Below are 17,989 nucleotides of genomic sequence, written 5' to 3'. Positions count from 1 at the left end.
CATCTGTGGTTCTGGATGGCCAGTGTGGAGGTTGGATCCGAAATGTCTGTTTGGACCTGGTCAACCTTTATCCTCGCTTGCCTACTCTGGCGCCATGGGGGTGACTCAGTTATGCTCCAGGTACAGCATGCTTTTAATGTGGTCTTGCTTTTAGTTCATTTAGGAGGCCTTTATGGCACAGCGAATATAAAAAACGTAGTGTAGGACTGCCCCAATATGAGATTGCCGTGAAGAGGCGGGGTGGCTCAAAGAATTGATCAATTGTTTGCTAAATGTCTCATTTTGAAAATACAGTTAGAAATTAATATGTGCATTTGCACTTTATGTATTGCGTCTTAACCTTAGGCTGCGCTGGCTTCTCCCACTTTTTTGCTCGATGGTCACATGTCCACCCGCTCCTGGCGAATCTTGACAGACTGCAGACTTGAGCCCAAAGCCTAAACAACCCCTTTAATGTACACATGAAACAAAAAATGCAGACCCTCATCAACATTAGACTAATGTTGTTTGAACCTGCTGATACGGACAGATCGAGCCGACGTTCTGATGTGGGTGGAACTAGAGCTCCTGTATATAGGACAGTCAGCTGAGATTGTTGGCAGCCGAATGATCGTTTTAGTACGGTGTGAGGCAATGACAGGTATTATATGCGAGGGTCGGTATGTGTCCTCCAGGATGCACATAGAAGTGCATTAAGACCGCTGGAGTGCATTGCAGTCACAGATATAGCTATGATTGTAGTGCAAAATAAAAGTAAGTTTGGCTTTGGGCAAGCTTTTTGCCCAAGGCAGATTTAATTTAATTTATTTTTGGAGCGAACTACAGGATGGTAGTGGGGCGGTTTGCTCTCTCCAGCCGAGTCTTGCAATTGGCCCATGGCCACAGATTCCATTTAAAAACCCTGCAGCAAAGGGTTGGGTGCGTCAGTGTTTGTTTGCAAGCAGCAGAGCATGTGGCTCTGCAACAGCCGGCTTGTGAGGTAACACAGAACCAAGAGAAGTGAACGCGTGGCACCCCTCAGCATGACACGGTGGTGCAGTAACCATGGCAACCGATCTCTGATACTGACTGGCTTGACCCCCCGACTGTGATCCAGAGGATACTGTGTGATTTTCATTTTGTATGAGTTTTTTTGGACATTAAACACGTTTGCTTTGAATTTTTCTGAGTCACTGCCTCATTACTGTACGGTAGTGTTCCCCAAGTCCGGTCCTCAAGAGCCACCAACAGGTCATGTTTTGAGGATTTCCTTAGTATTGCACAGGTCATTGAATGCTTGCCTGTGCAGGTGATGCAACTATCACCTGTGCAATACTAAGGAAATTCTGAAAACATGACCTGTTGGTGGCTCTTGAGGACCGGACTTGGGGACCACTGCTGTATGGTGTGGACACCACTGCACTACAATAGCCATCTTTAGTCTCCAGCATTTTCTGTTTGATCCTGAAACAATCAGTCTTGTGGAGATCCTGCAAAGGGCAAAAGGGTTTATCTCTTGCTTGGTTGCTGTCACACAAACAGCTCTCCAGCGACCAACGATGCCGAAGTCCCCAGGTAACCAGGGTAAACATTGGGTTACTAAGCGCAGGGCTGTGCTTAGTAACCCGATGTTTACCCTGGTTACCAGTGTAAATGTAAAAAAAAGCAAACACCACATACTTACATTCCGGTGTCTGTCGCGCCCCCCCGGCGTTCTGCTTCCCTGCACTGTGTCAGCGCCGGCTGGCCGTAAAGCAGAGCGGTGACGTCACCACTGTGCTCTGCTTTACGGCCAGCCGGCGCTGACACAGTGCAGGGAAGCAGAACGCCGGGGGGGCGCGACAGACACCGGAATGTAAGTATGTGGTGTTTTTTTTTTTTTTTACATTTACACTGGTAACCAGGGTAAACATCGGGTTACTAAGCGCGGCCCTGCGCTTAGTAACCCGATGTTTACCCTGGTTACCAGTGAAGACATCGCTGGATCGGCGTCACACACGCCGATTCAGCGATGTCTGCGGGAGGTCCAGCGACGAAATAAAGTTCTGGCCTTTCTGCTCCGACCAATGATGTCACAGCAGGATCCAGATCGCTGCTGCGTGTCAAACACAACGATATCGCTATCCAGGACGCTGCAACGTCACGGATCGCTAGCGATATCGTTGTTAAGTTGTTCAGTGTGAAGGTACCTTAAAGCCCCAACCTTTTAATAAGTCAGTTATCTTTTGTTTAACTACACAATGGGCAAGTGGGGAGGATTATGCTGCAGACCAGTGGTCCCCAACCTTTCTGACATTGAGAGCCACATTCAGCTAAGAGAGAGGGTCACGAGCCACATTCAGCACTGAGAGAGAGTCGTGAGCCACATCCAGCTCCCACCCCCTTCAAAGTAGGGTCAACCAAAGCCCCCATTACGGGTATAATGATAACCGAAGCTTTTCTACAGAAATCACTCCAAAGCAGTAGACTGAGATCTAGAGGTTCCCACAATACCCCCATTCAGTATTCTACCAGCAAGGACTCCCAACACACTGTCACATCCAGCTTTGAGCACCTCAAATTTATCAGAGCTTAGATACCGAGCTGTATAACTTGCAAAACCACTGAGAGGTAGATTTTGTGTGTACAATGTATATTGACAGAAAGCTGCTAATCAGTTCTCGGGGTGCGGTTGGACTAGGAGGCATGAGGCAACTTGTCTTCCAGTGATAATTTCCTGCTGATAAAACACTAATTGCATTGAAACAGCAAAGCCCAGCCCATAAACATGACACATTTCTGGAATCAGGCTCTCTTCATCTATTGCTGCTCTCAGATTACATAGCAAAAAGCTGCAGACAAATTCCGTTTAAGTGAGTTGGGCTGAAGTGATATAACCAATGGATAGAATGAAAAGAGAACATAAATGCAACTGGAAAACTCCTTGAAATAATAAAAGGGAAGGGAGAAGGACTTGGGGATCCTAGTTAATGATAAACTTACCTGGAGCAGCCAGTGCCAGGCAGCAGCTGCCAAGGCAAACAGGATCATGGGGTGCATTAAAAGAGGTCTGGATACACATGATGAGAGCATTATACTGCCTCTGTACAATCCCTAGTTAGACCGCACATGGAGTACTGTGTCCAGTTTTGGGCACCGGTGCTCAGGAAGGATATAATGGAACTAGAGAGAGTACAAAGGAGGGCAACAAAATTAATAAAAGGGATGGGAGAACTACAATACCCAGATAGATTAGCGAAATTAGGATTATTTAGTCTAGAAAAAAGACGACTGAGGGGCGATCTAATAACCATGTATAAGTATATAAGGGGACAATACAAATATCTCGCTGAGGATCTGTTTATACCAAGGAAGGTAACGGGCACAAGGGGGCATTCTTTGCGTCTGGAGGAGAGAAGGTTTTTCCACCAACATAGAAGAGGATTCTTTACTGTTAGGGCAGTGAGAATCTAGAATTGCTTGCCTGAGGAGGTGGTGATGGCGAACTCAGTCGAGGGGTTCAAGAGAGGCTTGGATGTCTTCCTGGAGCAGAACAATATTGTATCATACAATTAGGTTCTGTAGAAGGACGTAGATCTGGGGGTTTATTATGATGGAATATAGGCTGAACTGGATGGACAAATGTCTTTTTTCGGTCTTACTAACTATGTTACTATGAATGTTATTGAAAATGAGGGGAGGCTGGGACAGTTTTCCATTTATTTTATGATAGAAATGTGAACTGACATTATTCATAAATAGTAAGAATATTAATGAAAATTGGGCACAACTGTCACAAAGTTCTAATCATGAAAAATAGAGACATAAAATGGAGATAAATGGGTTAATCTGTGCTGCTGTGAAGAAGTAGAAGATACAAGTTCCAAGCCGGCGGTTTATTTGTCAATGTGTGATCATGGTTTGTTGTGATGAAGAAGTTGTAAACTTTGAAGGGCGTTGATGAATAAATCCCCTGCACTAAGAACTTGTATCTTCTATTTCTTTACATCAGCGCAGATTAACCCATTCATGTCCATTTTATGTCACAGTCTCCTTGTAGGTCTGCAGTAGCATCAAGCCCTATCAGTGGTTATGTGCACACAACTATACCAGGTGAGCACCATCGGGCATAACCTCTAATACTTTATACCCACAGAAGACCCTATTTGCACTTTTTTTCATCTCCAGTTTTACTACTCATTAATCAGGAGATGTTTTGGAAATGATAATTGACAGCTGAGTCCATACTGTCCTTTTTGGATCTCAGCTCCTGCGCCTACAGATCTTGATGCTGAAGATGAGCCTTATAGGTGATGTATTGTGGCAGGAAATCTTCTGAACCGCTGTCATTTACATTGTCCGTCTTTTATATCCTACAACAAAGAGCTAATATTATCTGAATGTTTCATAAATGTCCGTTTTTGAGAGATAAAGCCGGCATGTCAGAGGATGTGTAAGAAGGTGAAGCCAATCTCCCATAGACCAGCCGGGCTCCTGCCACTTTTCTTATCTTTATCCTTAGGACTGTGGTAATCCAAGTATCGGATGGTTAGGCAGGGACATGTGTCGATGCTGATGCACCCAGAATGGGAGATAAGGGGCCATCAGCAGCCTCCCACTACAGTACAAAGAGCAAAGATCTCACCGGCATAGCTTAAGATCCCACTTAAAAAGAACCTGTCAGCAGGATTTAACACTATAAAGTAAAGGCATGGCCATAATGGCGCCATTATGCCGATTGAATTGATACCTGCGGTGAAGGAATCCAATTAATGGTTGTTGTTTAGCGAGCCTCTAAAATTCTTTTCTGATTATATATCTGAGCATTGGGGTGAGCCTACAGGGCAGTTTTTTTCTACTCCTTCGCCCCTCTGCCAGCCTCCTGTGATTATTCAGTGACCTGCCTCCTTTATTAAATTCCATGCCCATTGGGATGGGCGGTGCGTGGGTAGTCTGATTCCACAGACAGTCTTCAATAACATGGAGCCAGAAGTGGCGCATGCTCAGATCGAGATTGAGGATTAATGAAAACGACATTGAGCCGGAACGTCAATCTGCTTCCGGCATCATTTTATTAAAGAACTGAAGACTGTCTGTCAAATTGCACTACGCATGCGCCGCCCACTCCAATGGCAGCAGTGTGGAATTTTGAAAAGTAGGCAGATCACGTAAAAGAATCACAGGAGGCTGATTAAGGAGCAGAAAAGACCCTTCCCGCACCTATTAAACAACAAGCACTGCCGGATTTCTTCATCACAGGTATCTAATCAGCACCATTATAGTCATGCCTTTACTTTATAGTGTTAAATCCTGCTGACAGGTTCTCTTTACAGGAGAGCCTAAAAGAGTCCTGGCGACAGTCACAAGAATGTGCAAAGTAAGGCTATGTGCACACGTTAAGGTTTTTTTCACGATAAAAATGCATAAAAAATGCATACATATGCATCCTATCATTTAGAATGCATTCTGCAATGTTTGTGCACATGATGCGTTTTTTTCCGTGGAAAAAAAACGCATCACAGTAAAAAAAAAAAAAGCAGCATGTTCATTAATTTTGCAGATTTTTTGCGTTTTTCCCGCTATTTAATGCACTGGGAAAAGTGCAAAAAAACGCACGCGGATTTCTGGCAGAAATGTCTGGTTTTTGTCAGGAAATTTCTGCAAGAAATCCTGAACGTATGCACATACCCTTACAACTCTGATTTGACAGGCTATGTGCACACGTTGCGGATTTGCCTGAAAACGCTGGTGCGGTTTTGTTGCATTTTTGCTGCTGTTTTTGATGCGCTTTTTCCATGTGGTTTTGTATGCGTTTTTGAAAGCTAAATAAAGATCTATTATTGACAAAAAAAAAAAAAGTTTTCTGATGTAATTTCTTGTCCAACCTCCTCTTTTACATTTGTCCAACCCACACTCCATTACACACAGATAGACAAACAGGTAGATAGAAAGAATGAGATAGATAGATGATAGATAGATAGAAGGAATGAGGTCGGCGTCACACTAGAGAGTTTTACGGACATATGAGAGGCGCAAAAACTACGCATTGCACATGGACCAATGATTCTCTATGGGGCAGCTCCTATCTGCCGTATATTTCGCAGCCGCATTTTACGGGCGTAGAAAATCGCAGCATGCTGCGTTTGTCACCGTATTGAGCAAAAATTCTGCCAATAAAAGTCTTGCCAACCTTGCCAACGGATTACATACAGAACACTGTTTTGGGAACATTTCTGCGTATTGCGCCAAAAAACCTTTTCCTACGCCGGCCTAGTGTGACGCCGGCCTAAGATAGAAAGATAGATAGATAGAAAGAATGAGATGAATAGATGTAGATAGATACAGTGGGGCAAAAAAGTATTTAGTCAGTCAGCAATAGTGCAAGTTCCACCACTTAAAAAGAGGAGAGGCGTCTAATTTACATCATAGGTAGACCTCAACTATGGGAGACAAACTGCGAAAAAAAAAATCCAGAAAATCACATTGTCTGTTTTTTTAACATTTTATTTGCATATTATGGTGGAAAATAAGTATTTGGTCAGAAACAAAATTTCATCTCAATACTTTGTAATATATCCTTTCTTGGCAATGACAGAGGTCAAATGTTTTCTGTAAGTCTTCACAAGGTTGCCACACACTGTTGTTGGTATGTTGGCCCATTCCTCCATGCAGATCTCCTCTAGAGCAGTGATGTTTTTGGCTTTTCGCTTGGCAACACGGACTTTCAACTCCCTCCAAAGCTTTTCTATAGGGTTGAGATCTGGAGACTGGCTAGGCCACTCCAGGACCTTGAAATGCTTCTTACGAAGCCACTCCTTCGTTGCCCTGGCGGTGTGCTTTGGATCATTGTCATGTTGAAAGACCCAGCCACGTTTCATCTTCAATGCCCTTGCTGATGGAAGGAGGTTTGCACTCAAAATCTCACGTTACATGGCCCCATTCATTCTTTCATGTACCCGGATCAGTCGTCCTGGCCCCTTTGCAGAGAAACAGGTCCCTGATATTTTAAGGGTGCCTTCTCCAAACTGCCATTTTTAGATCTCTCCACAGGTGTTCTATGAAATTCAGGTCTGGACTCATTGCTGGCCACCTTAGAAGTCTCCAGTGCTTTCTCTCAAACCATTTTCTAGTGCTTTTTGAAGTGTGTTTTGGGTCATTGTCCTGCTGGAAGACCCATGACCTCTGAGGGAGACCCAGCTTTCTCACACTGAGCCCTACATTATGCTGCAAAATTTGTTGGTAGTCTGCAGACTTCATAATGCCATGCACATGGTCAAGCAGTCCAGTGCCAGAGGCAGCAAAGCAACCCCAAAACATCAGGGAACCTCCACCATGTTTGACTGTAGGGACCGTGTTCTTTTCTTTGAATTCCAATTTTTTTCTCCTGTAAACTCTATGTTGATGCCTTTGCCCAAAAAGCTCTACTATTGTCTCATCTGACCAAAGAACATTCTTCCAAAACGTTTTAGGCTTTTTCAGGTAAGTTTTGGCAAACTCCAGCCTGGCTTTTTTATGTCTCGGGGTAAGAAGTGGGGTCTTCCTGGGTCTCCTACCAAACAGTCCCTTTTCATTCGCGCCGACGGATAGTACGGGTTGACACTGTTGTACCCTCGGACTGCAGGGCAGCTTGAACTTGTTTGGATGTTAGTCGAGGTTCTTTATCCAACATCCGCACAATCTTGTGTTGAAATCTCTTGTCAATTTTTCTTTTCCGTCCACATCTAGGGAGGTTAGCCACAGTGCCATGGGCTTTAAACTTCTTGATGACACTGCGCACGGTCTTTGGAGATGGACATGTAGCCTTGAGATTGCTCATGCCTCCTCACAATTTGGTTTCTCAAGTCCTCAGACAGTTCTTTGGTCTTCTTTCTTTTCTCCATGCTCAATGTGGTACACACAAGGACACAGGACAGAGGTTGAGTCAACTTTAATCCATGTCAACTGGCTGCAAGTGTGATTTAGTTATTGCCAACACCTGTTAGGTGCCACAAGTTACAGGTGCTGTTAATTACACAAATTAGAGAAGCATCACATGATTTTTCGAACAGTGCCAATACTTTTGTCCACCCCCTATTTTATGATTGGTGTGGAATTATATCCAATTTGGCTTTAGGACAATTCTTTTTGTGTTTCTAAAGACAAATTAAATGAAGATAATAATACCAAAGAATTTGTGTTTGCAATCCTTTTCAGGAAGAAAATGAGTATTATCTGAAAGAATTGCAAGGGTGTCAATACTTTTGGCCACAACTGTATGTTGTATGTATGTTGTATGTATGTAGTATGTTGTATGTATGTATGTACGTAGTATTTTGTATGTACGTAGTATGTTGTATGCATGTAGTATGTTGTATGTATGTAGTATGTTGTATGTATGTAGTATGTTGTATGTATGTTGTATGTAGTTAGTATGTTGTATGTATGTAGTATGTATGTTGTATGTAGTTAGTATGTTGTATGTATGTAGTATGTTGTATATATGTAGTTAGTATGTTGTATGTATGTAGTATGTTGTATGTATGTAGTATGTATGTTGTATGTAGTTAGTATGCTGTATGTATGTAGTATGTTGTATGTTCGTGTTTTTTTTTTGTACATTCAACACATTAGCCAGATGATGGGACTACTACTGTCCCATCATTGCCTAATTTGTCAATCACTGTCATTGTAGCAGGCATCGCCCGATGGGATCGGACGATGTCTGCACGCGCACACACCCCCAAGGACCCCCGACAGCCTGGCGCAGACCGCCCACAGCCCGGCACAGACCCCCCGCAGCCCGGCACAGATTCCCCGCAGCCCGGCACAGACCCCCCGCAGCCCGGCACAGACCCCTCGCAACCCAGCACAGATCCCGGCAGCCCGGCACAGATCTCCCGCAGCCCGGCGTAAACCCCTGTAGTCCGGCACGGAGCCCTGCACAGACACCCGACAGCCCCGCGATCCCCGCAAACCCCCGCGATCACCCCCGCAGACCACCACAAACACCCGCACACAGACACACGCATCTTCCTCGCATACACACAGTTTCCACACACACACACAGTATCTGCCAACGCACTCTTCCCCCCTCCTGATCTCCAGGGTTACTCACAGCAAAAACACAGATCTTTTTTAGATCTACGGTTTTGCTGCGGATGTGCCCGACTCAATGCAAGTCAATAGGTGCAGAAACGCTGCAGATCCGCACAAATAAATGACATGCTCCTTCTTTTAACCCGCAGTATTTTCAGTGCGGAATTTTCCGCACCATTAGAACAGCATTTTTTTTCCCATTGATTTAAATTGTACTGTAAATCACTTGCAAATCTGCAGCGTTTCTGCACGGTAAAAACGCTAGCCTAATTACTTTGAAAGCAGGTTTGAGCACAAGGACATTCCCATTTTTAGGCTTAAATAGTTGCAGTGAGAAATACCAGCAGATCATGAGATACTTGAACATGACCAGAGAGTTGAAAAGTAGAAATTCTTGAGAAAACTGTACTCCCCGGAATGATCAGCAGATGGAGCCGATAAACCGTACAATGATTTTTTTTTAAAGCAGAGCTAATTTGCAGCTTTGGTCAGTTTTGGACAAAGGGGCAAGAGATTCCTAAAATCTAAGGTACTCAGGATACTATTAATTATATTTTTAAATCTATGTCTGAAAGTATTATTGTATCCCTTTGTAATATTTCCCTATGTATTATTTCCAGTATGTTGGAGAAAAGGAAAATTTTGAGGTTCTACTGCTTGGTGGGACCCCATCTTTTAAGGAGGATCTTTCTCCAAATTTTTCATTTTGAACTGAACACAGGTAGAAATCGTAGCTGCGGAAGAAATCCTGTTTTTTTTCTTCTTTTTTTTTCCTTGTGTGTTGGGCTCTCCATGCATGTGTCAAGATTGTAACGCAGCCGCAACACATGCTGCTGCGGAGCCAATCAACTGATCAACCGGAGTGATGCAGGTATCTGGGTTCCCTCTGTAGCTTATTCGGTAAGCGCTATAGCTTGCCGAATAAGAGGGAACGGGAACAAATTCGCTGAACACTACTGTCTGGGAGCTGTAGTTCTAGAAGTCGGTGCCTGAGTCACTCTGTGCTGACCATAACTATCTATGGAGTCACAAGGAGGATTGTCTGAACCTGTGGAATCCACAGACCCTGATGCCGCGATCATAGTTAGATATGTTGAAGAAAACCTCCTTGTGACACTATTAACTAATTAGGGGCCAAATACTTTGATTTCTAATATCTCAGTGTAACACCCCAGGTAACGAGTTGTTACAGTGATGTTGCCTTCCCTTCGGGGAGGGTAATATCATGCTTGGAGGCATTGGAGTTCTCTTTACCAGGTAAGGCACTCACATACAACACATTCCGAATCCAGGCCAGAAGAGGGAGCTCAGAACCCGGATTCAGGGGAGCTTCCCTGAGCTATAGGCTTCCTGGTCTGGAGGAAGAGTTAGAGAATTGGTCCAGGGAGACCAAGGAGAGCAGACGTCTAGGAGAGACGCATAGCTGGCAGCCAGGATTGAGGTGCAGCTCCAGGAAAGACAGAGAACCCGAGGGGTTGAATGTGGTGGAGCTACAGAGGAAAGGAGCAGAGGAGAGATAAAGGGCTCTGAGGGGAACTGCAACCGGGCACCCTCAGAACCAGAGCACAGCAACTGGGTACCGGGAGCTCGAGGCTTCAGGCAGCAGGGACCTCATACAACAGCGCAAGGAGGAAAGGCTCACGGACCTCAACTGGGAAGGAGATTCTCCCGTTTCCTCCGAGCCGGCTGGACCACAGGAAACCTGTACCTGGTACCCTGGACTGTGGACTACTACCACCAGTAAACCGAGTAAAGACTTTACAACACTGTGTCCTCCACTTATTTACCAGCAAACTACCATCTCTGCCATACACCTTGGGAGCCCTGGGGACCCCGCTTCACCTGTCGGAAGCGTTACCAACTGGCCACCATTTCATCACCCTAGGGGACGCCTTTAAGCGGCATCAGTCCCTACTGACCGAGAACCACAGGTGGCGTCATGAACAATAGACTTTATTCACAATTCCCCTTAAAAACCGTTCCCTTTAATTGGGCACCCAGGGCCACGGACCGGGTCGCAGCCACCATGACATCCCCTTTAAGACTTGACCCGGTACCGAGTACCCCAGTGCCCAGGCGGGTGACTCATCAGCAACAGAGATGAAATGTTTTATTCCACTCTGCAGCCGCTATTATATCGTGTATCCAGTTCAACATGAAAAATTTGGTGAAAGATCCTTTCTAACCAGATCAGGGCAGCTAATAAAAATAATCTAACTCTAAAAAAGCTTGCTAGTCCTTGAACTATGTGGTCCATTATTGAGCAGAAATAATTATGTGTAATGCTTCACTTCTACTGTAAATAGCACTGCAGTGTGACCCAAGAAGCCTAACTACTTGCTGTTAATGAAAAATAACTTATTTTAATGCTTGGTTGTCCAATTGTGAGATGGTAATGAACAGACATTGTTGCAGTATAGGTCACAAGAGGCCACTGTTGCCTCTTGAATAAACTCTACACGTATTGCAGACCTCATGGTGTTTTTCAGTTCACGCTGAATGCTGATGGAGTAGGATGATCAACCAGGCCCGGATTTAGGGGTGGGCCCAAGGGGCCCGGGCCCTGGGCCACCCACCAAGCAGGGGCCTCCCATCAACATAGGGACAAATATCTCAAAACATGTAAAATACACGCCTCTTTGCTGTGAACCATTTCTAATGATAAGGAACATTTAACAAAAGAGAAACTATTGAAAGTGTAGAGACCTGGCTACGGTCTGACATCTCAGTGGCTGGAACAGAGCGGCAGAGTCATGGCACCTGACCTGTGTCAGCATCCACTGACCTGGCAAGCCAGACGTCCTTAGTACCCTCCCTGTACCTATTGCTTAGCTTATGGCATGTGGCTGCCTTCTCAGATCCCAACAGAAGCTTCTAGGCGCTACCTATTCAGCTATATGATCGCTCCCTCGGATTAGATCAGATGAGAGTTTGTTCAGCTACCCTCGAGGAAGGAGGCGGAGCCACTATGTCGGCGAGAGAAGAGGATTCTCCGCCGCGGAGAGCAGCAGGACTTCACTCTGGATCTTCAGTCATATATAGCTCAACGGCAGCTTCTAATATATACAGCCCAGCAGCAGCCGACAAACTATATACAGGTCCTTCTCAAAAAATTAGCATATAGTGTTAAATTTCATTATTTACCATAATGTAATGATTACAATTAAACTTTCATATATTATAGATTCATTATCCACCAACTGAAATTTGTCAGGTCTTTTATTGTTTTAATACTGATGATTTTGGCATACAACTCCTGATAACCCAAAAAACCTGTCTCAATAAATTAGCATATCAAGAAAAGGTTCTCTAAACGACCTATTACCCTAATCTTCTGAATCAACTAATTAACTCTAAACACATGCAAAAGATACCTGAGGCTTTTATAAACTCCCTGCCTGGTTCATTACTCAAAACCCCCATCATGGGTAAGACTAGCGACCTGACAGATGTCAAGAAGGCCATCATTGACACCCTCAAGCAAGAGGGTAAGACCCAGAAAGAAATTTCTCAACAAATAGGCTGTTCCCAGAGTGCTGTATCAAGGCACCTCAATGGTAAGTCTGTTGGAAGGAAACAATGTGGCAGAAAACGCTGTACAACGAGAAGAGGAGACCGGACCCTGAGGAAGATTGTGGAGAAGGACCGATTCCAGACCTTGGGGAACCTGAGGAAGCAGTGGACTGAGTCTGGTGTGGAAACATCCAGAGCCACCGTGCACAGGCGTGTGCAGGAAATGGGCTACAGGTGCCGCATTCCCCAGGTAAAGCCACTTTTGAACCATAAACAGCGGCAGAGGCGCCTGACCTGGGCTACAGAGAAGAAGCACTGGACTGTTGCTAAGTGGTCCCAAGTACTTTTTTCTGATGAAAGCAAATTTTGCATGTCATTCGGAAATCAAGGTGCCAGAGTCTGGAGGAAGACTGGGGAGAAGGAAATGCCAAAATGCCTGAAGTCCAATGTCAAGTACCCACAGTCAGTGATGGTGTGGGGTGCCATATAAATGGTATAGTCTCTAACTGGGTCGCTGTGACCAGTGGGGTACCGCAGGGGTCAGTATTGGGACCTGTTCTCTTCAACATATTCATTAATGATCTGGTAGAAGGTTTACACAGTAAAATATCGATATTTGCAGATGATACAAAACTATGTAAAGCAGTTAATACAAGAGAAGATAGTATTCTGCTACAGATGGATCTGCATAAGTTGGAAACTTGGGCTGAAAGGTGGCAGATGAGGTTTAACAATGATAAATGTAAGGTTATACACATGGGAAGAGGGAATCAATATCACCATTACACACTGAACGGGAAACCACTGGGTAAATCTGACAGGGAGAAGGACTTGGGGATCCTAGTTAATGATAAACTTACCTGGAGCAGCCAGTGCCAGGCAGCAGCTGCCAAGGCAAACAGGATCATGGGGTGCATTAAAAGAGGTCTGGATACACATGATGAGAGCATTATACTGCCTCTGTACAAATCCCTAGTTAGACCGCACATGGAGTACTGTGTCCAGTTTTGGGCACCGGTGCTCAGGAAGGATATAATGGAACTAGAGAGAGTACAAAGGAGGGCAACAAAATTAATAAAGGGGATGGGAGAACTACAATACCCAGATAGATTAGCGAAATTAGGATTATTTAGTCTAGAAAAAAGACGACTGAGGGGCGATCTAATAACCATGTATAAGTATATAAGGGGACAATACAAATATCTCGCTGAGGATCTGTTTATACCAAGGAAGGTGACGGGCACAAGGGGGCATTCTTTGCGTCTGGAGGAGAGAAGGTTTTTCCACCAACATAGAAGAGGATTCTTTACTGTTAGGGCAGTGAGAATCTGGAATTGCTTGCCTGAGGAGGTGGTGATGGCGAACTCAGTCGAGGGGTTCAAGAGAGGCCTGGATGTCTTCCTGGAGCAGAACAATATTGTATCATACAATTATTAGGTTCTGTAGAAGGACGTAGATCTGGGTATTTATTATGATGGAATATAGGCTGAACTGGATGGACAAATGTCTTTTTTCGGCCTTACTAACTATGTTACTATGTTACTATGTCAGCTGCTGGTGTTGGTCCACTGTGTTTCATCAAGGGCAGGGTCAATGCAGCTAGCTATCAGGAGATTTTGGAGCACTTCATGCTTCCATCGGCTGAAATGCTTTATGGAGATGAAGATTTCATTTTTCAGCACGACCTGGCACCTGCTCACAGTGCCAAAACCACTGGTAAATGGTTTACTGACCATGGTATTACTGTGCTCAATTGGCCTGCCAACTCTCCTGACCTGAATCCCATAGAGAATCTGTGGGATATTGTGAAGAGAAAGTTGAGAGACGCAAGACCCAACACTCTGGATGAGCTTAAGGCCGCTATTGAAGCATCCTGGGCCTCCATAACATCTCAGCAGTGTCACAGGCTGATTGCCTCCATGCCACGCCGCATTGAAGCAGTCATTTCTGCCAAAGGATTCCCGACCAAGTATTGAGTGCATAACTGAACATTATTATTTGTTGGTTTTTTTGTTTGTTATTAAAAAACACTTTTATTTGATTGGATGGGTGAAATATGCTAATTTATTGAGACAGGTTTTTTGGGTTATCAGGAGTTGTATGCCAAAATCATCAGTATTAAAACAATAAAAGACCTGACAAATTTCAGTTGGTGGATAATGAATCTATAATATATGAAAGTTTAATTGTAATCATTACATTATGGTAAATAATGAAATTTAACACTATATGCTAATTTTTTGAGAAGGACCTGTATATATATATATATATATTTATACATACACACAGCTCAGCAGAAGCCACTCATATATATATACAACCCAGCAGAAGCTCCTCATATATATACAGCCCAGCAGAAGCCTCTCATACACATTCCGCCCAGCAGAAGCCTCTCATACATATACAGCCCAGCAGAAGCCTCTCATACATATACAGCCCAGCAGAAACCTCTCATACATATACAGCCCAGCAGAAACTTCTCATACATATACAGCCCAGCAGAAGCCTCTCATACATATACAGCCCAGCAGAAGCCTCTCATACATATACAGCCCAGCAGAAGCCTCTGACACATAGAGCCCAGCAGAAGCCTCTGACATATAGAGCCCAGCAGCAGTGTTTGATATACACAGCCCAAATTTCTACAATATACGGTACATACATATGTACATATTTTAATCTTTAACGCCCTTTCAGGACTTCAATGGTTGACAAGGTCAGATATACTACGTGAATTGGACTTTAATAATAACTAGCTGAAGAGCCCGGCGTTGCCTGGGCATTGTAAATATCTGTGGTTAGTTATAGCACCTCACTTCTCTTATTTTCCCATCACATCTCTCATTTTCTCCCTCACACCTCTCATATTCCCCCTAACACTTGTCATTTCGACCTCACATCTGTCATTTTCCGATCACTCCACTATTTTCCCTCACTCCTCTCATTTTGCACTCACACCTTTTCATTTTAACCTCAGGTGAGTTTTGCCCGTGTGGCGAGTTTTGCGTGAGCCTAGTTTTGCATGTGGCGAGTTTTGAGCGGCGACTTTTATGTAGCGAGGTTGGTGTATGTGTGGTGAAATGTGTGCTGAGGGTGGTATATGTGTTCAAGCACGTGGTAGTGTGTGGCACATTTTGTGTGTGTGTTCATATCCTCGTGTGTGGTGAGTATCCCGTGTCGGGGCCCCACCTTAGCAACTGTACGGTATATTCTCTTTGGCGCCATCGCTCTCATTCTTTAAGTCCCCCTTGTTCACATCTGGCAGCTGTCAATTTGCCTCCAACACTTTTCCTTTTACTTTTTCCCCATTATGTAGATAGGGGCAAAATTGTTTGGTGAATTGGAAAGTGCGGGGTTAAAATTTCACCTCACAACATAGCCTATGACGGGGTCCAGACGTGTGACTGTGCAAAATTTTGTGGCTGTAGCTGCGACGGTTCAGATGCCAATTCCGGACATACACACACACACACACACACACACACACATTCAGCTTTATATATTAGACTAGCTGAAGAGCCCGGCGTTGCCTGGGCATAGTTAGTGGTTAGTTATAGCACCTCACTTCTCTTATTTTCCCATCACGCCTCTCATTTTCCCAATCACATCTCTCATTTTCTCCCTCACACCTCTCATTTTCTCCCTCACTCCTCTCATTCCCCCCTAACACTTGTCATTTCAACCTCACATCTGTCATTTTCTGATCACTCCACTATTTTTCCCTCACTCCTCTCATTTTGCACTCACACCTTTTCATTTTCACCTCACACCTCTTATTTTCACCTCATCACCTCAGTATATACATGTTTGTCATCTTGCTTATATATAGTATACATTTGTATGTCATCTCCTGTATATAGTATATACCTGTATGTCATCTCCCCTGTATATAGTATATACCTGCTGTGTGTCATCTCCCCTATATATAGTATATACCTGAATGTCATCTCCTTCTATATATAGTATATACCTGTATGTCATCTCCTCCTGTATATAGTATATACCTGCATGTCACCTTCTATATATAGCATATACCTGTATGTCATCTCCTCCTGTATATAGTATATACCTGTGTGTCATCTCCTCCTGTATATAGTATACACCTGTATGTCATCTCCTCCTGTATATATATATGTACCTGTATGTCATCTCCTCCTCTATATAGTATATTCCTGTGTGTCATCTCTCCTGTATATAGTATATATCTGTGTGTCATCTCCCCTGTATATAGTATATACCTGTGTGTCATCTCCTCCTGTATTAGACCTCGTTCACACGTTATTTGCTCAGTATTTTTACCTCAGTATTTGTAAGCTAAATTGGCAGCCTGATAAATCCCCAGCCAACAGGAAGCCCTCCCCCTGGCAGTATATATTAGCTCACATACACATAATAGACAGGTCATGTGACTGACAGCTGCCGTATTTCCTATATGGTACATTTGTTGTAGTTTGTCTGCTTATTAATCAGATTTTTATTTTTGAAGGATAATACCAGACTTGTGTGTGTTTTAGGGCGAGTTTCGTTTATCAAGTTGTGTGTGTTGAGTTGCGTGTGGCAACATGCGTGTAGCAACTTTTTGTGTGTTGAGTTGCATGTGACAGGTTAGTGTAGCAAGTTGTGTGCAGCAAGTTTTGCGCATGGCGAGTTTTGCGCGTGGCGAGTTTTATGTGTGGTGCCTTTTGAGTATGTGCAAGTTTTGTGTGAGGCAACTTTTGCATGTGTTGCAACTATTGTGCATGTGGCAATTTTTCCGCGTGTGCAAGTTTTGCGTGTGGCGAGTTTTCCATGAGGTGAGTTTTGCACTTGTGGCGAGTTTTGCAAGAGCCTAGTTTTTGCATGTGGCGAGTTCTGCGCGTGGCGAGTTTTGAGTGGCGACTTTTGTGTTTCGACTTTTATGTGGCGAGGTTGGTGTATTTGTGGTGAAATGTGTGCTGAGGGTAATATGTGTTCAAGCACGTGGTAGTGTGTGGCACATTTTGTGTGTGTGTTCATATCCCCGTGTGTGGTGAGTATCCCATGTCGGGGCCCCACCTTAGCAACTGTACGGTATATACTCTTTGGCGCCATCGCTCTCATTCTTTAAGTCCCCCTTGTTCACATCTGGCAGCTGTCAATTTGCCTCCTACACTTTTCCTTTCATTTTTTCCCATTATGTAGATAGGGGCAAAATTGTTAGGTGAATTGGAAAGTGCGGGGTTAAAATGTCACCTCACAACATAGCCTATGATGCTCTCAGGGTCCAGACGTGTGACTGTGCAAAATTTTGTGGCTGTAGCTGCGACGGTGCAGATGCCAATCCCGGACATACATACGCACACACACACACACACACACACACACACACACACACACATTCAGCTTTATATATTAGATAATCTTTATTTTTATAGCGCTAACATATTCCGTAGCGCTTTACAGTTTGCACACATTATCATCACTG

The sequence above is a fragment of the Ranitomeya imitator genome, chromosome 2 (genome assembly GCF_032444005.1).
Source record: "Ranitomeya imitator isolate aRanImi1 chromosome 2, aRanImi1.pri, whole genome shotgun sequence".
Taxonomy (NCBI): Eukaryota; Metazoa; Chordata; class Amphibia; order Anura; family Dendrobatidae; genus Ranitomeya; species Ranitomeya imitator.
Note: the sequence above shows the minus strand (reverse complement) of the source record.